The sequence below is a fragment of the Octodon degus genome, unplaced genomic scaffold, assembly GCF_000260255.1.
Source record: "Octodon degus isolate 3935 unplaced genomic scaffold, OctDeg1.0 scaffold00057, whole genome shotgun sequence".
NCBI classification, from domain to species: Eukaryota; Metazoa; Chordata; class Mammalia; order Rodentia; family Octodontidae; genus Octodon; species Octodon degus.
This window is the reverse complement of record NW_004524633.1, coordinates 8,794,511-8,819,675: the sequence shown is the minus strand read 5'-3', so window position 1 is coordinate 8,819,675 and position 25,165 is coordinate 8,794,511.

The following is a 25,165-nucleotide window of genomic DNA, read 5'->3' as shown; positions in this document are numbered from 1 at the left end:
CACAAAGACCTAGGTTCAATCCCTGGTACCACATGCTGTGATGGCCCTGAAACCCCAGATGCACCATGCTGGCCACCAAAACTAGGCATGATGACACATGCCTATAATCCCAGTACTGGGGAAACTGAGACAGGAGGATCACTACAAGTCCAAGCTGTGTAGAAAGACCCTGTATCAAATAAATACAATAAAAATTAAGAATTAATTAAATTAGCTCCATTTTTAACTAAAATACCTAAAACTAGAAAACTTGTACACATAATTGGGGTACCACATGATGTTCTATACACATACGTCCTGTGAACCTCAAATAAGATCAAGTATATCGATCACTTCAAATATTATGGTGAAAACTTGTTAAAGCCCTTTTCTAGCTTTCTGAAATGTACAGCCCACCATGGTTTTCTCTGATCACCTCCTTGCAGTGCCACACTGAAGCGCTCCTTCCCTTCAACTCTTTCCAGCCCTTAAAACAGCCGTTCTATGCTTGTCTTCCATGACATCCACCTCTGAAGATGTGCCATGTGAGTGTGACATTTGTCCTTTTGTGCCTGGCTCATTTCACTTAACACAATGACCTCTGGTTCTGTCCCCATTGTCAAGAATGACAGGATTTCACTCTCTGTGGTAGCTGCATAGTGTCCCATTGTATATCTGTAAGACATGGTCTTCTTCATCCATTTATCTTTTTGTGGCTAGTTCCATCATTTCTACTTCTGGGCTATTGAGAGTAGAGCTGCAGGGCACAGCAGCATGCAGATATCTCTTGGATATGCGAGTTCATTCACTTTGGACAGGAGAGAGGGAGAGGAAGGGAGAGGTAGTGAGGGAGAAGGAGAGGGGGAGGAGGAAAGGGGGAGGGGGAGAGGGAGAGAGAACAAGAGAGGGGGAAAGGGGGGAGAGAGAGATGGAGGAATGGAGGGGGGAGAGGAAGAGGGAAAGGGAGAGAGAACTAGAGAGGGGGAAGGGGAGAGAGATGGAGGGAGAGAGATGGAGGAATGGAGAGGGAGAGGAAGAGGGAGGGAGTGAGGGAGAGGGAAGGATGGGAGGGAGAGAAAGGGAGAGGGAGAGATGGGATTGCTGAATCATCGGGTGGCTCTACTTCTCATCTCTTGAGGCACCTCTGTAGAGTTTTCCACAATGGCTGCCTTAACTCACATTTCTACCCATAGTGTGCAGGACACCCCATTCCCTACATCCTTGCCAGCACTTGTCACCTGCAACCTTTTTGATCATAACCACCCCTGCCCAGGTCAGGTGAATGCCTTATTGTGGTTCTAATCTCCCCTAGTGGTGAGGTGGTTCTTCTGCTGAGCTCCATTCAGGTGCCTCCTAGCTATCTGAGTTACTCGCATGTCCTTTGAGGGATGCTACTTACATCAATTGCCCTTTTGTTTGTTGGTTTGTTGCTTTTAAGTGTTTGAAATTCCATATATATTCTGGATACCAACCTCTTATTAGATAGATACTTTGAGAACATTTATTTCCATTCTATAAATTGTTCCTTCACTCCGTTGATCATTTCCACTGTTGTTTGGAAGCTTTTTAATTTGACATAATCTCATTTGTCTATTTTTTAAATTTGTTTCCTGTGCTTTGGAAATTTTGTCCAAATAAAACAGTCCTTGTCCATTCCAATGTCCTGAAGTGTTTCCCTGTGTGTTCTTCTCATGTTTCATAATTCCATGTTATTTATCCCTTTTCTTTCTCTAAACAACTGAAGTACATATTTTGTGTTCAGTATTTGGAAAACTAATTTTCAACACTTGGTTTTCAACTAAGTGTTGAGATTTTTACCCTTTTTAAAAAAACAAAGTGACAATAAAACTGCATGTTACAGAAGGGGGGCACGGGGAAGATAAGATCAGGAAGGGAGGGATCTGGGCCCCTTATTTGCATACCCAGCATGCTCTGGGCCCCTTATTTGCATACCCAGCATGCTCAGCAAACCAGAAGACTCCCTGTTCCAGCCCTCACTCACTGCAACAGACCTGCAGGCTGCTACCTAAGTAGGACTTCCCAAACACTTCTGGAGTTTCAGTCAAGGAGGACTCACTGCTGGGTCCTGAGCCCCTGCACTGTAGTCCAGTGCTGTTAAAGACTCTCTCTGACGCTCCTGTAAATAATAAAAATAGAGCTAGATATGACACAGTGCTTATTTTTAAGGAACACATTGTCTTTCAGAAAGAAAAGTGTGTTTTAAAGCAATCAAACAGCAGTAGGGCCTTCTCAACTCTATCAAAACACAGAGATAGGAGAGGTCTGGGTTGCTAAAGTGTTTCAAGAAAGATTTAATGAAGACAGCAGCATTTAGAGTTGTGAAGGCTAAAGGAGAGGAGACAGTATTTAGAATAAAAGTAACTGGTGTGCGAAAGCTTGCATATTAAAAACTAGGGCACCTTCAGGAAATAACAAGTCATTTGTTATACTTATCTGGATGATTGTTTTGTTAGAAGAAATTGTCAACTGTCAATTGTCAATGGTAGCAAGAGACCAGAAAAATATTTTAAATAATCAATTTAAAAAACTGACTGCTTCCTACATTCAGACAGCCACTTAACTACCTCGACAGTCTTAGCAGCATTTCCTAAGGGGCACAGGCCAGTTGAAGGTACATTATGTCTTTAACTCAGGGGATATTACTGGCAATGAACAAAGTTGATAATGTAATAGTGCAAGATGATGGACACGGTAGAGGTAGACTTGGAAAGGTCTTTAAAAAGTAGTAAGTGATCATTTAATAAGCCCAGTTGAATGATTTATTTTATTTTTTCTGAGAAGCAGTTATTTATTTAATGAGAACAAATCAATTTTTCAGATAAATAAGTTTAGAAAGTTCTGAAGTATATAATGGTTACTTATGATTTCATCTTCCTGGACAATGATTATTCTGGAATAATAAAGTCATGTTAATGTAGACATTTAAAGTAAAATCAGATTAATGTAAACAGTCTAGTGCCTGGTGTACATGGTTGCAGTGGTCAAGGCTAGAAATAGATGATGCATGAAATGTACTTTGAGGCTGAATCTTGACCACCCTCACAAACCATTTTGAAGAAGATGCACTTTGGCAGGGAGATCAACTTTGGTTCTGTGCTCAAGTGCTTTGCAGAAAGAGAAAAGAAAGTCATCCAATCCTTGTAGCAATCCTTAATGCAGTTGTTTTTCTACCCATATTCCACATAATACTGAGGAAGGGTTACATTTAAGCAGTAATCTGATAGCTCAGTGGACTAAAGCACCTGCTTCAGCAGAGCCCAGTGGCTGGGGGTTCCATCCCTGGCAAGCTGTGCCAGCCCCGCCCCTGGGGCACACTGAGCTGGCATTGAGACTGGGTGTTGTGGCATGTGCCTGCAATCCCAGCTCCTTGGGAGGCTGAAAACAGGAGAATCACTAGGAGTCTGATCTATATAGTGAGACCTTGTAGGCCCTTACTAAAATACAAAAATAAGTAAATAAATAAAAATAACAGCACTCTGTGCCCCTTGCTTCAGGAGTGTCTCTTACACAGTAGTGGAGACAGATTTCAGGTCCAGTAACTAACCCTTCTTCTCTTACTCATCAACACTTGTTTTTTGACACCTACAGCATGTCGGTGTCTCCTTTAGGTGATATGTCATCAACAAGACAGATCTGGGCTGGAGCTTCTCAGTGCTTAAAATCTAGTAGGAAAATGAGATAATTAAGATAAAGAAAAAGATGATTTTCAGATGTCTAAATTAGAGAGAACATGTAGGCATAATTTTTTATGCATAGATATCCAGATTCGGAGAACAGGAGACATTTCAAAACCATTGTGTTGGCTCAGTCAGCACAATTGTAAAGGCTGCACATCTAACAAGGCGATGTGACATCGAGGCTTGAGTCAGGTTAGAACAGGACGGTAGGCTGGGCACTGAACCTCTGATGCATCATGAGAAAGGAGCCTTCTCCCTACTGTAAGCGTACTTTATAATATTCCTCAACTTCTACCTGCAGCAGTCTTTGGCAGAATTCACCACACAGACAATAGCACATTTTTCTGAGACTGATCAAACAAAAAACAATCCATCAAGATCTATTCAATCATCACCAAAAGATGATCCCCAAAGCAATGTGGCACACTGTCCCTGGGCCGTTTCTGCTGTCACATACTTTCTGCTTTGGAAGTTTTGCTGAGTATCTGCTCCCAGCATGGCCTGGTTGTTCATCTGTGGCTGGGCAGTGTGGCTTAGTCATAGAGCAGACTTCTAACCCGCTTCTCTTTTAGCAGAAGGCTTTCACCCTTTTCTCTCTGGGTGTGTAAATTACAATAATTGGCCTTTGTGCAATTACAGAAGTGCTAGTGGCACTGTCCTATATCATTTGTGCAATTACAGAAGTGCTAGTGGCACTGTCCTATATCATTTATAGGTCACATCTAAGACAGTGTGTATCAGAGGACAGGCATCTTTCTCAAGCACTTCTGTGCCTAGCGAGTTAGCATCAAATTCTAACCCCGACGCTGCTGCCCGCTGCTCCACAGCTAGCATTCCATCTTATTTGTACTGCCCAGTCTTTTCTTCTCCCCCACCACCCTTCCCCTCCTCTCCTCCTTGGCTTGGATAGTTTCCTGCTGAAGGCAAAAAAGAAGGAAAAGGCCATTTTAACCAACCTCTTGTGTGATCTTACCTGACCTTTCGATTTTGCTGTCTTCTCTATGCTAATGAAATGCTAAAGGTTCTTCCATCATCATTTTTACAAAGATCACGTCACTGGTGCCCCAGCACGAGTTGTAGACAGCATTGTTAGTCATAATGGGGCACTAAATATGGAAGGCTGAATGGTGACTGCAGATCTAAAAATAGCCTGGGCTTTGTTGTGTGCTTTTTGTTTGTTATCTACTAGCTTTGGTCACTAGGGCTATAACCAGAGATCATATTTGGCACTGAGAGAGAAAATCCATGTTATGTCTCAGAGCATTAAAATGTAATTTAAAATTCATTGGCTACTCCACTAAATACATATCATTATAGAAACCTATTCCTCTTCAGGAAAGTTTTCTTTGATATCTAAGGGTTTTTGTTTTGTTTTGTTTTGTTTTTCTTTTTGGTACCTAGGACTGAAGTCATGATCTTGCGCTTGCCAGGAAGGAGCTTAAACCACGGAGCTATCTCTCGGCCTCTAAAGCATTGATTACTTAATCAATTACTGGAAGGTGAAGTAAATTTCCCAGAAATAGATGGACTATATTGTTTGGACAATTAAATGCTAATCTCTCGTACTCTGAATAACTTATTTAAAGATTATAACACCCTCCTATTATATTGTTTTGGGATTTTTTCTTTTTTGTTTCTTCTTCAAAATAAAATTTTAAAAATAGGTAGAATAAGCAACCAATAAAGCCTTATTCCACAATATGAGTTGTATTTTTGGCTGTGGTTTTAAAGATACCCTTTAAAAACATCAGACCCACATATGCAAATACCACATTGTCTCAATAGTATGAGAATCTGAAAAAGTATGGTCTGGAAGGGCCAGCAGATGCTGTGAAAGGGAAAGAATCTGTTCAATGGGAGGAAAAAACTAGGGTGAAGAAAAGGACCTCAGAAAGAAGGAACAAAGATAGATTTATGTATATATGCAGGTTAATCTGTATAATTTTCCTGCTGATTTCTGCTGGTCTTTTGTGGGGTTTTTTTTGTTGTTGTTGTTGTTATTGTTGTTTGTCTGTTTTTTGTTTTTATTTCTTCTTTTTTTTTTTTTTTTGTATTTTAGGGAAGGGTCTACAGGGTATTCCCGGTCTCACTACTAGATTGGACTCATAGTCATCCACCTATTTACAGCCTCCCAAGAGCTGGGATTGCAGGCTGCATGCCACCACACCCAGTCTCAATTGCTGTCTCAGTGTGCCCCAGGGGTGGGGCTGGCACAGCAGGCCCAGGGATCGAACCCTCGGCCCCTGCGCCTGCTTGCAAACCCTTAAATCCACTGAGCTATTTGGCCAGCCCTTCTGCTGGTCTTTTGAAAGAAGTAGTTATTCCTTGGAATTTTTTCTTCTTTTTATTCTTATTCTTGCTTTTTAATTTCTGATAACATTTTTGTTGTTTTGTTTTGTTTAAAACCAATTTTGCACATTTTGGTAACCTGAATAACTCATTTGAAGATAGCATCATGCAATACAGCAACCATTGTTGAATTTAGAAAAAGAAACCCTGATAGGATTGTCATTAACCTTTGCCTTTTTGATGCCAATATACTGTTAAAGAAAGCAAACACCTGACTTCCCTTCCAGCTACTTCAGTTTAATTTAGTTTGGATACTTAAAGCAAGGCTCGTTATGCCTCAGTATTAAATTTTACACTGATGTCCAGGGGGATCCAGCTCACATTTTGTTTGCCTTCTTAGAGAATTTACAAACATTTTGAATCAATAATATGGATACCTACATAAGAGGCATGGGGCTCCCCTTCTCAGTGTCCTTTTTATGCCAACTTCTTGAGATAGAGTAATAAGGCATTTAATCAAGTTCCAGAAAGAATTCTCTATTTAAGCATGACCTCAGGGGCCAGGAGATGGCTCAGTGGAATAAGTGCTTCCCTGGCAAGTGCAAGGGCCTGAGTTCAATACCCGGTTCAAAAAAAAAAAAGAACAACTTCAGCAACTATCTTTAAATCCCAACAAAACTGCATGACTGTAGTACATAACCTGAAGACAACACCTCCCGAAGTTGTATCCTATCCTTGTAATTGTAATAAATAGCCTGATGGGATAAAAGGATCCACAACTAAAGGAAGAAGTGTGTCTTACCCACCTTTCTATTTGTAAATTCAGGTCACTGCCTGGCTTAGGTGAGGTAATGTATATCCAGCTGAATTGAGCTGCTATGTTTAGCTGTATTCTTCACATACTCAAGATAGTAACAAAGCGGTCCCCTTGCGTGCACATGTGCACATGCACATGCATTTGCACACACACACACACACACACACACACACACACACACACTCCTGACTTCCTTTGATGCACTAGTTCTACACTTGCTTTCCTTAGCAAGCCAAGTTTTCCCACCACAGTGCAGCCAGACTCTGAGGCACACAGAGCCAGCACGGGAGCCTTTCCCAGTCTTAGAAGTACATGCCCTGCATGCTTCTTGGCTATCTTTTCTCAGAAGAGATAGGAAGAATCACTACAGGATTAAATTCACAAGCTTACTTATAACTTTCCTTTCTGACCATTTTTTCCCATTCTTTCTTTTTTTTTCTTTTTTTAGGGGAGGGTCTACAGGGTGCTCTGGGTCTCACTACTAGCTCAGACTCATAGTGATCCACCTGTTTACAGCCTCCCAAGAGCTGGGATTACAGGCACGCACCGTCACACCCAGTCCTAATTGCCATGTCAGCACACCCTGAGGGCAGGGTCGCATGGCAGACCTGGGGATCGAACCCCCAATCCCTATGCCTGCTTGCAGGCATTTTAATCCACTGAGCTATTTGGCTGGCCCCCTATTCTTTCTATTGCAGTAAAATACCCACAGCAAAATTTGCCACCTTATTTCTTAAGATCTTTCTCATTATTTTTAATGTTCTACCATTTCACTGTGCTAGTCCTTGTTAAGTCTGTTCTAAATTCTGTTCCACATTCAGGGATATTTTTAAATTTAATGATTCAGATATTTCTTCCAGGAAATGTGAAACACTTGTTTAAACAACATAAATGTATTGCCTTACAGTTCTGAAGGCTATAAATACAAGACTCAAGTGTTGGGAAGGTCAACTCCTTCTGAAGGCCACATAGAAAAATTTTATTCCATGCCTCTTTCCTAATTTTTGGTTGTTTGCTGGTCATTTGTGGTATTTCTTGACTTCTGTTGGCTCACCTAATCTTTGCTCTCGTTTGCAGTGTGGCGTTCTGCTTATGTGACTGTCTCTGTCCAAGTTCTCCTTCTCATGATGACAACCTTGTATGGCGTTGGGGGTCCTACTGGTTCTGCTGCCATGTGCAAACACTCCCTTCATCCTGAATGAATGTGTTTCCACACAAGGTCACTCAAAGATGTAGCCATAATGACATACAGAAACCCAAAGCATTTCAGTATAACACAAATTGATTTTTTTCACATAGATTTGGTGAATTTTTTTAAAAATGCAGGTTGAAATTTCAGCCTGCTATTACTATACACCACTATTTTTTTTAATTTACATTATGTCTTGGCATGCTCACTGGGTTAGGCAAGGATTGTATCAATCATTTTGCATTTTGTGTTCATCTTCAAAAATACTAAGCTATAAAAACTGCAAAACTATGACAACAAAAATCCAGATTATGTATGCATGGCTCAGCTTGAGAACAGGAAAACAGGGACTTATGCACACTCTCCCACCCCAGAGTACTTCCTGCAGCACCAGGCCAACCTCACTTGAGGCTCTCTGAACACAGGAATTAAGACTTCAACCTAACCAAGGCCACCTCATGCTGCATGAATGAAAAACATCAGGCTTCTTTTAGCACTCTGCCCTCCATGGAGGAGCAGGGCAAGAAAAAAGCAGTGCCAATTTACTTTTTAACAGTTTCTTCATAAAATATTCTGTGGTTGCTAAACTCAAGGTCACTATCTTCAGTCACTTTCTACCAGCCCAAAGCAGTAAGTCGTCAGCAATGCAAGCTTATTGGGCTTATGTGTCTGGAGGCCGGGAAGCCCAACATGGAAACACCACACTGGTGAGAAACATCCTGCTGTATCACAACATGGTGAAGGAGCAGCAGACATGCTCAAGATAGAGACAGGCAATGTGGCTGAACTGATTTTTCTATCAGGAACCCACTCCCACAATGACTATTCAACCCCTACAACAATAGATCAATCCACTCGTGACAGCAGAACTACACCATCTAATCGCCTGTCAAAGTTCTGATGGTTCGGTACTCTCACAAGGGCAGCTCAGTTTCATGTTTTTCAGGGAACATTGAAACCATAGAAGTCGTATGGTGAGATCATAGGGGTTGGCAGTCCTGATGATTCATAACACTCAAATCTGGGAGGCACGAGGGGAGACACAAGCCAACCCACAACACCAGCCAACAGAGTCATGTGTCTATTGTATCATGATACCAGGCTTCCAGCCTCTGGCCTTCCCAGACTGCCTGCTGCAAAACCTGGACCAAACACCTGCACCTCTGCTGCAGAGAAGGCTGGAGATATTTGCTGCAGAGAAGGCTGGAGATACTCATACCATGGGATCCCAGCAGAATCCTGGTGATAATTTTGAGAATCAATTGTTCACAGATACTTATTGCAACCAGATTTTCACAGCTAGTGCTGCCTTTCCTGGTCTTGAGTTAGTTGCTTAATCTCCCTGATCTTCAGTTGCCTCATTTACAAATAGAGTTTGTGCGTCCTATGTTTTACGAAATTAGCACCGTGTGTGGCCCAAGAGCAGGCGTTACATAAATGCTGGAGCCTTCTATTTGTTTTCCCCTTTCACAATGCTCAAAACTTTGTTTCTTAGATGGTTTCCATCACATTCTGCCTTGTGTTTGTGGTTGCTTAGCATACCTCCCCAACTTTATTGAGAATTACACGACCTGGGCACATTGTTAGTGTCTTGTGATTCTCAATCGGTGAAGAACCAGTTTTATGGAGAGAGAGAAAGAGACAAATATTTTTATAAAATATCCTAAAAATAAATTGCTAGACAGATGAAATTTGAAAATAATGATATACAAAAAACATCAATTTTTATTATTAAATTCAACAAGCACCAAATTATTCTGTCAAAATGCTGTAAAAACATTTAAGTGCTTACATCCAATCTCTGCACATAGCCCATGATGTACCATGGCCAGCACTGGCCTGTGGCTGGCATGACCTTAAGCCCTGCTCTCTGAGGGTGGCCAGGACCTGTGGTTGCAGCTCCACCTACAGCTGTGGTTACCAGAGCAGAACCTCAAGCCTCCTCTCAGATCCCCTGGATCAGAATTTATTCACTGGATTTTGAAATGCACCATCATTGCATCCTCATGCATCATCATAAATCCTTTTCATTGCTGAGAAGATATTCAACAAAAGTCTGTTAGAACTATCAGAGAAAGGAGGCCCATGAAAGGGAAGCAATAGGTGCCTTTCGGTACATCTGGCAAGAGGTTCTCATTTTACTGGGCTCCTATAAATATTTGCTTGACAACTAAACAGTTTTCACAGGTCTGTCTCATTGCCAAGAATAATACGTCTTACACTTTCCAAGTATAACTGCACTAAAACGTAATTCTTTATATATGTAACATATATGCACATGTTTCTGTCGGTCTATCAGTTTAGGTAGGATACATCAACTTGCTTTTCTGCTTCATAAAATCAAGATTTCAAACAGATAGATTTCGAAACTGTAGCATGTTGTAGAGAATGAGGATAAGCTTTTCGATCAGAAGTGCTCCCCTGCAATTTTGACACTTTTCAATTGTCCTCTGAAAAACTGAATACTATCCTACATCCGTGGAAGTGGTGTAAGGCTCAAGCCATTTATAGCAGGCATCAGTGTGGGGACCTCTGGCATTCTTAGTAACTGCAGCTAAGCTCTGTTCTAGGTGCAGAGTTCAAAGTTATTATTTACTTTCAAATGAGGCTGCTCAGAGAACAAGAACGCACACAATGAAATTAATGACCATAAAGCACAGAACTTAACATGAGGGAGGAAAAGAAGGTTAATTGGACAAAGAAACACAAAACGTAGAGGTTCTTGAGGCTTCTGAGTCCTGATTTCACCGTGCCTGTTGCCAAGCGTCATGAGTTGCAGGGGCTCAGCCTCTTGCTTCCCTGTGGCAGAACTGCTTGTTCTGCCCTTGCGGTTCTGGCCCCGGCTCGTCACACTTGCGGCCTGTTCACACCACGCTCTGTGAGCAGCGCCAGAAGGAGCTGTGACTTAGTGCCGCTGTGGTCTGTGGGGTCCTCTCCTGCGTTTCCTCAGCCTGGCTCTCCACCCACTTAGCTGCTGCAGCCTTGGGAGCCACAGATGGATCGCGCCCAGAGACCTCGGTGCCCTGGGCCCTCTGGGCAGCCAGCCCCATGCAGTACTTTGCAGCAGCTTCGTCAGGTTTAGCCAGAGTGACTGACCTGAAAGTCAGGGGAAACATGGATTCGTTTCCTTTCCCAACTACAACCCTAAGTGAAGACACGTTTCCCGTCTACAGCGAATGTCCTTTGCAATAGGAGCTGGGTTTTGCCTCAATGTTACCTCCACATCTTCCTCCAAGAAATGTCCAGGAACACTTCTGTATGTGGGTGACACTCTCACTAGGTCCTTTTTATAAATTGTCCTCATCTCTAACTAAATGGACTCTTTCCACTACCTTTCAAATCCGGCATCCTACAATTTGGTGCCTGCCAAGTATGAGTACTAACCTGATTTTAGGCAGCATGTTGATGAAGCTTTTCACCATTGCTTTCAATCCACAAGGAAAAAGTCATAATTTGGTGTTAATGTGACTTCAACAATGTCTCAATTTCATGCTATTTTCTTTAACAAAGAATAAAAATGTTGGCAGATAACAGTTTTTAATTACAATTAGATAATTTTGTCTTGCCATCATTCTATTATCTTTATGGTTCTGGAGTTGAAGCTCAGAGTAAAGGTTCCTTTTGTCTAAAAAGATGAGAGGCCCGGGCAGATAGCTCAGCAGATTAAAACACCTGCTTCGGCAGGGATAGGGGTTTGATCCCCGGTGGGCCGTGCCAGCTCCACTCCCAGGGTGCCCTGAGACAGGAATTGAGACTGAGCATGGTGGCAAGCGCCTGTAATCCTAGCACTTGGGAGGCTAAAAACAGGAGGAGCACTACAAGTCCAATCTGTGCAGTGAGACCGTGTAGACCCTGCAGTAAATATGTAAAAATTAAATAAAATAAAAAGGTAAGGATTTTTTAATTCTAACTTTAAGTAACAAAATGAGTGGACACTTTGAGTTTATAAATGTTGCAGATTCTGGTACATGAATATGGAAAATATGTAAAAACAACCATCTAAGAGAAGGGTAGCCATGTTTTAAATCTGAAGGTCTAGGAATGGTGTGCCGGTCAGTTTTCCTGTCACTGGGACACAAGACCAGATACGACAAGCTAGAGGAGGAGAGCTTCCTCAATGTGGTTCATGGTATCAGAGAGTTCAACCCGCAGTCAGCTGCCTCCGAGGCAGACGTGTCCTGGTGGGAGGGTATGGTGGAAGACAGATCCACAATTCATGGTAGCCAGGAAGAGGAGCAAGCGAGCACAGGGACCAAGGGCCAGCTCTACCTGAGGTCGCGACTCCATGACTCGCTCGGGCACACCCTGAATGGGCTTTCTTAGTCCCTCTGGTTGTTCTCAAGTCGGCACAGTGGAGCTTAACCATCACAGCTAGAGAACAGCCTTGGCGTGTTTATTTTCACAGTTTGTTCTATTTCCAATTAGCTGCAGAATTAGCTGAACACTACTAACAGAGACTATTTGGAATGAGCTATTCTGCAGGATTCCAAGAAACTGTGTGTAATTAAGGACCATTTGGGACCAAAGGTGAAAGAAAACTAAGTGGGACAAAAGAAAGAATGCTGGGGTCTTTGAAAGAAGGTGATGAGAAAATTGTGCTCTGGCACAGCCTGGCCAGCTCTGAGCCCACCCGTGGAACCATGGAAACCATGACAAGTACATTGGGAAGTACAAAGCTAAGACTGTCCAAGGAATGTGTGGGCCTTTCACATGGATGGAGAGAGAGAGGCTGTGTGCTCTTTGGGGACCTAACTACACCATAGGGAAAGAGAGAGATTTGGACTCCGTGGGAGCCCGTGGAAAGGAAAGCCAGCTGGGCGGACACAGCCTTCACACCCTGGGCACCTGGCAGACCATGCTTTACTACACTTTATGCTATTAAATAATCTATTTTTAAAGTTTGACTGACACCAAACCAACAACAGCTACAAGACATTTCTCAAGGCATCAAGTTTATTGGCAAGGCTAATGGCTCCTACCCTATAGTCCAGGGACTTCCAGAAGTTGCCGAGACCCATTCATAGGATGCATCAGGTTAAGTCTCTCTTAGTTATAATTCAAAAATGGGATTGTTTTCTTTCGATCTCATTCTCTCATAAGTGAACAGTGATGTTTTCCACAGTCCATACAAAGATAACAATGTTGAACATAGAAGCACATATAATGATCACTCTTTATTAAGCCCCTAAAAAGATTTGCAAAAATGTTCTAACAATGCTTTGCTCACTAAGTTTTTTCTATTTTAGAAAGCATAGATATTCTTCAATAAAATGTTTATGCTGGGTTTTTTTTACATCAACATGTGATGAGTTGATTATTGCTATTTTCCAATAAAATAGTTCAGTTTTATTTTCAGCATGAGTCTCAGCAATAAAGAGTAACGCTTGTGAGCTGGAGTATTCTGAAGGCTTCAGTACTTTCTAAGAATGTAAGCGATCCTGTGATCAGCCCATTCGGCACTCACGGGCTTGTGCTAGTAAGGGGGCAGTGCCTGCCGGGCCAATTCCATCTGTGGTCTGCAATGTTGGCGTTGGCTTCGGGAAGGGTAGTCAGTGCTCTGTGACTCAACTTGCAATTTCCAATACATGGTAGCTAGACTAACATTTGTGAAAATGAGTGCAGCCTACAGCACAGCTGAAAAGAAACCTGGTCACCACCAGTGTTGGTCTGCTTGCCCCGCCCTGTACCCCAGAAACCTCACTACGGCTCTCTTTTTGGATTTACCTGTTAGCTATGGAATGGAAGCCACATACTTTCAGAGTCCTAGCTAATAGCCAAGGACCATCGTGTGGCTTGGTGGTAGCTTACTTGCCTAGCATGTATAAGGCCTGGGTTTGATGCCCAGGCTACAATCAGTCAATCAATCAACCAATCAATGCATAAAATATTGGATCTGAAATGGATGTATCTGTAATATGACATGAAAACCAGACAGAAGTTTCTGTACAATTAGGCGAGACTGATATCACAAATGTAAGGGTGAGATTCATTAGTCAGCAGAGTTCTTCCTCAAAGCCTCCCCATCAGAAACTAGTGAGTCCTCATGGGAGAATATCAGCAGCGGCACAAGTTGAGTCCTACCGTCAGACAGAGCTGTGTCTGAGGATCATTCCTTGAACTTAATAGCATGGTCTTGGGAATTCATCTTAACAAATCTGTACCTTGAAAAATAATAAAGCTTAACTTTGTCAAGTGGCTTAAAAATTAAGTGACATAGTACACAACATAATTAAGAACATTATCTTATTTAACCCTCATTACAATCTTGAGATGTAGGTACTCTCATTTTTCCCTGTACAGACAAGGAAATTGGCATTTTAAGAAGCCAAATCATTTCCCGAAGGTCATGCTGTCCTAAGTGACCAAGAGATTGACTTTCAACATCCTGTCACTGTGCTATCTGGGCAGCAGGCATAAGACATTGCAGGTCTCTTTCTCTCTCTCTCTTTCTCTCTCTCTCTCTCTCTCTCTCTCTCTCTCTCTCTTCCTCAAATACTCAGCACTTTGTGTAGCGCAAAAATAAGAGCTTGCACAACTAGGCAAGAAAACCACAGCAGGCTCGGTAAAAGTGAAAAGCTCCAAGAGGAATTTTACAGCTCCCCATAATGTGGGAACTGGCAAATTCATCTTTACAGAGATTTTAGAGATAAGCCTTATCGCTGTCCACTAGAGCACACCTATTTTCCCTGAGTTCCTTACAATACAATCTGGGCTGGATGTGACACTTTGTGACAGATACATGTAAATACTGGTTGTCTTGGCCACTTTTCCCTCTTTGCTGAGACACAATACCTGACACCCAGAATTAAGGAAGGAAAGGTTTATTTAGGTCATAGTTTGTGGAGGGTTCAGATCACACTCACCTAGCTCCAAGGCAGGGTGGAGCCAGGGACAACAGGGTGGCACAGGGACAACAGTGCAGGGCATCATCCTCCCTTACATTGTGTGCAAGTTTCCTGCCCACAGGGTCTCTGTGCCTTCCTCTTGCACAGGCTCAGGATGCTTACAAAGTGAGGACCTTGGTCCCCTGCTGGGTCACTTAGCTAAGCTTTGGAAACATCTCAAGTTGACACAATGTATTAACCATAACACGGGTTTATAGACTAAGTGATATAAATTATTCTAAGAAAGGGGAAGAGAGCAACTCCATAAAAGCTCTCGTGGGAACATCCTAGACCAAAGAGATGAAGCTGCACAAACTCACTCTTCATTTATCACTGGGCCTACATGCTGGGCTTGGACATGTAGGATGAACACCCCAGGGTCTACTGGACACCAGAAACGTGGGACACTTTTTTTTTTTTTAAGACACACTTTCGTTATGTGGTTCAGGCTGGCCTTGAGCTCATTCTGATCTTCCTGCCTCATTCTCCTGAGTGCAGAATAATAGGCATGCACCCTCACACCTACCTCGTAACCAGCTGAATACACTCCCCCTACACAGTTTTTTTTTAATGTATTTCATGCAGGGTCTCACGCAGCTCAGACTCATAATGATTCTCCCATGTCAGCCTCCCCAGAACTGAGATTACAGGTGTGCAAGCCTAAGGGTGGGGCCAGCACGGCATGAGGTAATGTGACTCAAACCTGGGTCCTTACACTTGCCTAGGCAGACACTTAGACCCCTGAGCTGTCTCTGTGGCCCATGACCTGGAGCTTTGTATGCCTTCACTGTGACAGTGGAGATGCGGAATAGCCCTGAAAGGCTCCCAGATCTTACTTTTAAGGAATCTGTTGTATTTGAAACAATTTCATTTCATTTATATATCAGATGGGGGGAAAATCATTTCCTCGCAAATTTCATAGCTTATTCCAATAAACTAGGAGTGACATCATTAATAAGGGTGCATCTATCTATATTATATGGGTGCATATATGCAGGAATCCTCTTCATTTCTGGATCAGCAGTCTAAAATTACAAGTGTCATGTTTACTCTCTGTGGTGACCTACCACTTTGGTCTCAGGTACATAGTGCAAATTATTTTGACCTCAAATCATCTGATAGACCCTGGAGCCACACCCTCCACCCTCCACCACTCTGTCACAGCCTTGCTGAATGTGACCGTTGTATGAATTAGTGGTGAAATGAGCTAGGTTGCATTTCTCTCTTGATGGAGAGCTATGGCTCAGAGATGAATCATGGCTGTCCTCCAGGAGTTAGCTTCCTCCTTCACACAGTTAGCCATCATTTTTATTTTGCTTTGCCGCTAGGAATGAGATAAGAAAATTATATGTGTCCGTGCAAAAGCTGGTAGCTTTCTCTTTGCATGCAATGATTGATATTGAGATCCATCATACGCCTCCTTTTTATTCAAGATTTTTTGGGCTATTTGAATTGAATTGAAGTCACTTATGAGTCAAAGGAGCACACCTGGTAAATGCTGTGTCATTTTTCCACCTTGTGCTCTGGGGACAGCACGGTTCAGGGCTGTGCAAGTGATAGTTGGATGCTCTGTATTTCTGTACTGCCTCCCATTCCAGAGAAGAAAATGGCTCCATCACTCTTCGATTTCAATTTTAGAGCTTTAAGAAATGAGTCACGATGGTTTTCCCAAGATGAGATCTGAACTTATGGCTTCACACTTTCTAGTTCACGCACATATACTCCCACTTGGGGAACATAACTGTCAGCCTTGTTTATTATTTGTATGTAAGTGAAATATTCTTCAAGCTCAAAATTACATTCAAAAACAACAAAATAGCAACACTGTGATAGTAAAATTCATCCATGAGAAATCTTTTTTTTAATCTTTGTTTTAATTTTTATTTATTTATTTGGCACAGGGTCTCACTATGCAGCTTGGACTCATAGTGATCCTCCTGTCTCAGCCTCCCCAGCACTGAGATTATAGGTGTGTGCCACCAGGCCTGGTCTTGCTGGCCAGCACAGAGCACACCCAGGGAGTCGGCACAGCATGTAGTACCAGGGATCAAGCCCAGGTCCTTGCGCTTACCAGGCAGACACTTAGGCTGCTGAGCTATCTCCCCAGCCCCAAGAGATCTTTCGATAAATAAGCTACCTGACACAACAGAAAGGAAGTACCAACCCCTGTAAGATTGTTTGACAGACCATCTCTGCAGCACATCCTGACATACACTGCCTCACTCCAGACACCCAATGGCCTCTATCTCTTCTATTTCCATCTTCATTTCACTCTTCAAAGCTGACCTTGTGATTCTCAGCATATCCTTCCAGTCTCAAGCTCAGTGCCTCCTTGAATATGAAGGAGGAGGAAAGAAAGCAGAAAAAAGAAGGAAAGAACTGAGGGATCAAAGATAGAAAGGAGTGGGGAAGGAGAAAGAGAGAGGGAAGAAGAGAGGCAGGGAAGAAAAGTATCAAACATAAATGTATCAAATTAATATCATCTGAATTAAAATTTATTTGAGTCTAAGTAGCCAAAAATAAACAAGTAAAAAGGGTTTAGTTTAAAAATTCAGGGGCATCAGGGTACCCTCTATCTTTTGTTAATGGAATTCCAACACTCTGGTTCATCCCCATAGTGTTTATTCCTAACCTACCTTTTGTCCTGAACTATTTCCTGACCTGTTGAATGTGAGATGAGCTGGGGAGGGAGTGCATTTTCTCCATTCCTCTCCCTCCCTGCAGGAGCCAAGAAGCTTTCAGTAAAAATTTGGCTACTTGAGCCTTAATGTTCTACAGGGAGGTCATTGTCCCTCAAGCAAATGTACCTTTTCCTAGCATTCACAGCAGAAGATTGTCAGAGACCATGCTGTCAAAGAGTGTGCACTATCATTTTTATTAATAAAAAATGCTGGGTTTCTGCCCATATGAAACTCTGCCAGGTCATCAGGACAGGTGGCCCAACATGGTGTTGGGTCCCAAAATGATAACGTGTCACTCCCAGACCAACTTCCATGTCCTTATAGTCCCAACATCAACTCCGTCTCCTTTTCGCACACACACCAAAAACCATCCAATCTTCTCCCAACACAGTTTCACCTGCGCATGTAAACTCACCTCTAGTCGAACCTGATAAGACCCCCCATACCCAGCTTGCTCCTCCAAGGGTCCTTGTTTCTCTCAAAGCAGCCCTCCCACACCAAGCAATTAAGGTCTCATTTTTTTGTTCTCTCTCTCTCTCTCTCTCTCTCTCTCTCTCTCTCTCTCTCTCTCTCCTTTCATTTGCATCAAAGAAAAAATCTCACACAACATATTTTAGAAAAAAGCACAAATAAACCTGGGGGACTTATAATGATAATACATGAAAAAAGTATGTAGTAGATATATTTTTGAGCTTCAAAGATGATAAATATTGATAGATATAACTGTTGGCATGCTGGAAATCTCCCTCTGAGAAATATCTAGTGGTTTTGTAGGGTTTTGCTTGATCAAAACTTGTCTATCTGTATAATCATTTTAATGAAATTTCTCATTTATATTTTACAATGAAAGCTATGAAAAATTAAAAAAGAAAAATGTAGACCTGGATTCAAATGACAGGTCTCGTACTTACTAGGTGATGTGGGGAAAATTTCTTTAGGTGTAAAAATAATACCAATAAATCTTTCAGCTCTCTTATGACATTAAAGTATGAGAAATATGTCTGAAGCTGTCGAAGTGCTTGACACTTAGTATGCACTAAATGTATGCCATCACTCTTCCTTGACTTGGAAGGACCAAGTTCACTCCCCGCTGTCACTGTGTTCTGCATCCAGACCTTACTAAGCCAGGCATCACTCTTCCACCCGTAAGAACAACTGCTTCCTCTTGGGAAGCAGAGCGCTGTCAGCGTGATGGGATCCAGGCTCCAGGTGCTCACAGTTTCCACCCAAGCCGCCTGCAGGGGCCCGCTTACGTGAAAACGCTCCAATCCTTTATCAGCAGATGCTTCACTTCTCTTACACATTTATTAAATTAAAGAAGCATCATTTTTATCTGCTCTACAGCCAGGATGGAAAATTTAGTAATCCCATCAGAATTGCTCCTGGATGCTGTCCGGCACTTCCAGCTCATCCTTCATGCATTTAACTGATCTGAGATCAAAAGCTTATTGCAAGAATTTTTTCTTCGGTGCAAAGCCAGAAAAAGTTTTTTTCTAAACGCATGATGAATCTGATCGTAATTTTGTCCCTCTCCATTGGGCCGAGGTTGAAGGAGATTGCATAAAGGCAGGAACATAAGAAAACCTTCATAGTTCTCTATTTATGTCTTTCTTCTTGAGAAACTGCCAATAAAGGATACAAATGAGTCAGTCCTGCAGCCTCTATTCCCATCTGTAATGACTTAACTTTATATCCAACAATAGTGATTCAATAGGATGTGTCAGAAGAAAAAAAATAAACTATTTGGGTGAGAGGTATTATTTCACTCTCCCAAATCATGAAATTTAAATAGAACAACGACAGACAATGTTCATGGAATTTGATATGGCTAAGTATGTTTGAGTTAAATACACAATTCACCTCCAAGGGAGTCATCCCTTTCCGTTATCATCTTAAGACTTTTAGACCTCGATTTCATCCTGCTGATACAGGGAGAAAAACTGATCTCGGGCAGGTGACCTCCCAATGATACAGGGAGCCTCCCAGTGATACAGGGGAAAAATGATCTCCGGACCTGACCTGCACGAGTTCGTGTTCTCTAAAACGGAAGAATGAATTTTAGGAACAAACAGAGGGGATGAGCAGAATATATTTATTGAGGGAAAGAAAGCTCCTGTCTAGGAGAGGGACAGGAGGGGGGCCCAAGCGGGTTGTGCCCAGGAAGCTGTCTCTTCCAGAGACTTTTATAGAATAAAACCATGTGGTGAGGTGGGTCTAAGGAGGTGGAGAACATGGGAACTCACTTAGGTGGGCATGAGGTGGGACAAAACTATGGCCAACCAATGAGATTACAATCACCATTGCTCAGGTAAACTTGATTAAGTTCAGGACCAAATGGGGAAGCGAGTCACATAGTAAGTGGGCAAGAATGTAGAACAGGACTTTATCAGGTAGCCATCCGGTAGTAGTCAGATTAATGATTTTCTGGCTCCCTCGGGGTGATGATCAATCTCGGATGCAATCCTTAGGGAGGTCGGCATTTGTTTGATCTTTGGTCTTTAGGTCTGGCACACAGTGGGAGCATCCATCTTTCCCACAATTGTAAAGTATCTTGTCTTCTGTGTTATCTCCTTTGAGGGCTTAGCCCTGTCTGGCTGCCTATAATATTTCTATCTAACTTGGCTGCCTGCAACAATGTGTGCTGCAGACCTTTGTTATTTCTGCTTGGAACACTGTAGCCTCAACATGTTGCTCTTTTTCATCAACGTTCTTCTTGTATTAAATATTGCACGGCATAGAATATTAAGGTTGTGTGTGGATTTGCCTGTACTGGCTCTATGGCGCCCTCCGTCATGTGCACTTCCAGACTTGGTTTCATAAAATACAATGTGGCAAGCCCTACTCTGCCACCATACTTTTTCAAAGCCTTCCCCTCTATGGGGTTCCCCCCAGTACCCCACAGCTCTTCAGCACTACACTGTAGTTTGTGAACACAGGGAATGAATCACATCATCGCCGAGCCTCGCACCTGGGACACTTTTCTTCTCATTCTTTCAGCTCCAGGCCCTCACCTCCCACACAGCAGCAGACAGAAATTGTGAGAAATGACTTGGTAGGATTTCCCAGAGACAGACAAGAATGTACTGCAAAGCATCCGGTGCCCAGTGGAGGAAAAAGCAACAGGCAACAGTGGGAGTGCTCTGTGGTGTGTTCACCTCTTTGCCCCACCCTCCTCCTGGGCTGATGGCAGCTTTGGAGTTATGACACCCCCTGTTTCCTGATTACAGGAGGAGAAGAGCAGCCCTTCTTTGGCAGTCGCTGTGTAGGTCTGTTCTGCCTTATGGAGAAGCTGCATGAGTACTGATCCAGGCTGCTCAGCTCTGCTTGACCTGAGTCAGAGCTCAGGCCAGAAAACCAGCAGACATTCCTTGAAAACTGTGCAAAGCAAACTAAGCCTGGGGTAAAAAGAAAAAACAACATCAAAAAAAGAACAGTGAACACATGCAATAGATCAATTAAGAGCCCAGAAAGAAGCCTTGGGAAGCTTCCTTGAACTTCAGACAGACAGAAGAACCTGTGTCTGGAAAGGCTTTAGAAAGCCGTGCACTTGTCCAGGCTGAGCTGCGTAGCTAGGAAAGATTCTAAGCTTTCACCTGGCGGGGGCTGATCCCGAGGCTGGAGTGGAATAGGAGAAATAAAGACAGATGGGAAGGACACAAGAAGGGTCATAATTTTACAATTGTACTTTTAAGGAAAACTGCAGCTTTGGGATATAAAGTCGCCCAAGTTTACAACTCCTTGTTCTCCCTTCCAGGAAAAAATACTCCAAAAAAAATATTCTTAAGCATCTTAAAATACAGTAAGCCTGTACAAAGGACCTTTGCCTCTCCCCATATAATGAGCCAGAAAGCTTCCGCCCAGCCCCTCCCCCACCCCCATCTCCCTACACCCAGCCCCCAGGTCTTCAAGACCAGCATAGTGCTAAACTTCAGCATCTGCTTTCTGAGCAAGCCCACCAAATAGGCAGCCTGACAGACAGGAAAAAAAAAATCATCCTCTCTCACCATTCTTGAAGAAACTTCCAAGAGGGACTAAAATTCCTAACCAGGACCATAATGCACCCCACTCAGTGAGGGCACCCACTCTCTGTGAGTACTACTTTTTTTTTTTTTTTTTGTATTAGGGAAGGGTCTACAGGGTATTCAGGGTCTCACTACTAGATTGGACTCATAGTGATCTGCCTGTTTACAGCCTCCCAAGAGCTGGGATCACAGGCGTGTGCCACCATGCCCAGCCACAATTGCCTTCTCAGTGTGCCCCAGGGGAGAAGTGGGGGGGGACCTGGCACCGGAGACCTGGGGTTTGAACCCCTAGCCCCTGTGCCTGCCTGCAGGTGCTTTAATCTACTGAGCTATTTGCCTGGCCCTCTCTTGTGAGTACTTTTTAAATTCTAATAGACCTTCCCAATAACTTGCTGGAACATGCAACAAATCTTTTCCATATTAGTCAGCAACCTGACCACCTAGCCTGAAGGTGGGGTCACTTGAGGACCACATCCTCTCTTTGCTGGGACTACTTGGGCCCTGTCTTGTGACATCTCTAGCAAACCAGCTGGGAGAGAAACTGAGGCACCAACTTTAGTAAATACAACTGAATGTTTTTCTTTCAACTTTCTGTATTCTGATTGAATAATTTGCTTGTTCTCTCTCTCTCTCTCTCTCTCTCTCTCTCTCTCTCTCTCTCTCTCCCTTCTCTTTATAGCCTTATTTTCCCTTTAAGTGGGCAGAGCCTTCTAAGTACCTAGAAGATTAGTGCTTACCAATAAAACCACCAGATACATGAGGTACTTGCTCCCTTTAACCAGAAATGGGAAGCTGAGTCAAGACAGGCAGCAGACCCCTCTGTGGGTCAATAGTACACATTCCTGGGTCAAATGCAACTAAACAGTCTTCCCCAGGAAGGCACAGGAGCCACATTGCCTGGAACAAAAGTGGGACGCACTCAGGGGCTGACACAGACACAGTATGAGGACAGTCGTGTCAGTGTGCCCTTGGACGGAGCGACATCTCTGATCATGCACCCCTCTGGGTCCTAAGGACGTTAGGTCAAATCACTTCGAAGCTGCTCATCTTCATCTTTAATCCTTCTCTTGTCTCTTTGACTGCCAAAAGCAAAGGGCAAAGGCCTGGCCCAGGGAGAACACGCTCCTCGCTGGGGAGCGCCCCGCGCTGTCCTTGGGCTGTAGCTTGCGCTGTTCTTAAGGTCCAGTATACTCAAGCCAGAAAGCCGCACCGGTTTTGTTCTCTTCTGCTCTGCCGAAACACCCTTGCTGTTCTTCCTCTCCCCCTCAGACTCCCTCTGCTTAACTTGGAAACCCGATTTCTGAGTCTATGATGGTCACTGGCAGGAGAGAGGAGGCAAGCGGGTGAGCAGTAGGCTTAAGGTGAAGAAGGCAGAGGAAAGCGCACCCTGCGTTTCCCTGCCTCAGCAAATGAGGGCCTCTCGCTTTCCCCAGTGACAGAAGGGCGTGCTCCCCGGGGTCTGACTAGAGCAGCCCTGCTTGGGCGCGCTGGAGTTTGGTCACCGTGGTTCCAGCCAGCCAAGCCTGCGTGGCTGTCCGTTAGATCAGGGCTGGAGTGCAGACAGTCCTTCCTTGTCTGCAGCCCCTTGCCCCATCTCCCACTGGCACAGGTCCTCAGGGCCTGGGGTATGCACAGAGCCTCAAGCCAGGGACACGGGCTGACGAAGATTCTCAGAGCCCCTGTGGCCTCCTGAGCAAAGAATAGGGAAGGCTCAGTGTGACATCGGGATTGTGCAGCCTGACCCCAAACTCCTTCCAGTGAGCCCCAGCACACACAGAGCCATGCCGCAGGGACACGTGCCCCAGCCGTGCTCAGCTATGGGGCTCTGAAGCACTCCCTGGAGCCACAGATGGGTGGAGGAAACTGAGCCAACAGATGGCTGAGGCTGGAGCTGCCACTGCCAGCTCAAAGAAGAGATGCCAGTCGTCCTGGACCAGAGCCCTCCAGCCAAGGCGCAACCCGCACGGAGGAGGGGTACTGGGCAGACAAGTGTCCCATGAGTCCCTGCGAAGCCCTGAGCCATTCTGACAGAGGATGCAATGGGGAGAGAAAAGAGGAGAGGAGCAAGGAACCCCTCACGCTGATCAGAAGTAACCCCTGAGAACCCTGGTGGCCTTGAACCCTGCCATTGTCTCTTTCATCTGGCCTTCGTCATCCACCCTTTCCAGTGGTGGTGGGTCTGATCGGTCTGTGATAGGCCTGAACACCAAAAAGAAAAATGAAACTGATTTTAATTAGCAAAGGTCTTATATTGTCTTGGTCTTAAACACACAGCCCAGAAAAATACAACCAGAAAGTATATTAATAGAGGTCATATTTAGACAGATAGCTATGCTGGATCCAAAAGCTCTGCAGCTGTGCTGCAGACTCTGCACCCGCTGTTCCTGGGCATCTCCTGGCACGTCCAGGGCATCTGTCCTGCAAGCATAATGGGCTAAATCCCCAGCCCAGTTCATGTTTGCCAGGGCTTCCTGGGCCTGTCTTAGCACACTGCTATTATTTAATCATATTCTTTCACATATTTCCTCAGATGCAGTTTCTTGGACAGGCCTACCAATAAACTAAAAATGTCAATATAAATATTCTAACTAGTAAACATTATTATTTTTGAGGAATAAGCTAACTTTTTGTTGTCTACTCCAAACTTCACATGTTTATGTTATCTGAACCCAGGCACTGGGAAGGTTTTCCGGCCTACAAATTCATGCCTAATTCCAAGTTGAGACCTATCATAAAATTTTAATAACTCAATGATTACATAAAGGCACAGATGCCTTTATTTAGTTTATTCCTTGACCTTTAGTATAGCTAAAATTAAAAAGACTTTAGATTATTTCTTAATGGTCAAACCAGAAGTCTGTATTTTCTTATACTCTTCCTGTTTTTAAACTCTTCCAGATAAGTAAATGTTAATATTAAAGAAAAAAAAAAAAAAAAGCTAGTGTTACCCCTCTCTGGTTATAGATGTGTGCTTACGCAAGACTGTCGGTGGTAGAACCGGCCCACACTGGGTAGCTCTGGGTAGCTCGAGCTTCTCACAGGTGAGTGTGAAGGCTCAGGAAGAGTGCGATTTATCAAGCTCCTGCTGTGCATGTGTGGGCAGTCCTAACAATGGGGGCCCAGTCCGTGGTCACGGAGTTGCGGCTGCCCAGTGCGCACCTGGCCATGTGATTCTCAGTGCCTCTTAGTAGGTGCAGTTGATTTCTAACAGGTGGTCAGCTTACTACACCCAGCTGAAGTAAACTAGCCCAGTGCTGGGTGCAGGAGGCCCACCTGAGGGCTATTGCCAGCGGCATAAAGGTAGAAGAGGAGAAGCTGCTAAAATGCTGTTCAGGATGCTGTTTGGAGAAGCTGTTGGAGCTGTTGGGAGCTACTAGTTCTCTTGGGCTGTTCTGCTGGAGGACCTTGTCAAGCTGTCTTTCCCAATGAACTTTGGAGAAGCTTGATTCTTCTTCTTGAGCATTGACTCCTGGCTCCAGAGGGGAAGATGGTGCACTGCTCAGCCTCATGAAGCTTGTCGCATTGATTTCCCTGATGGGAATTTGGCTTTCCTCATCGCTGGAGGAGCTTGGGGCCTCACTGTTGCTGAGGACGGCTGTCGTACTT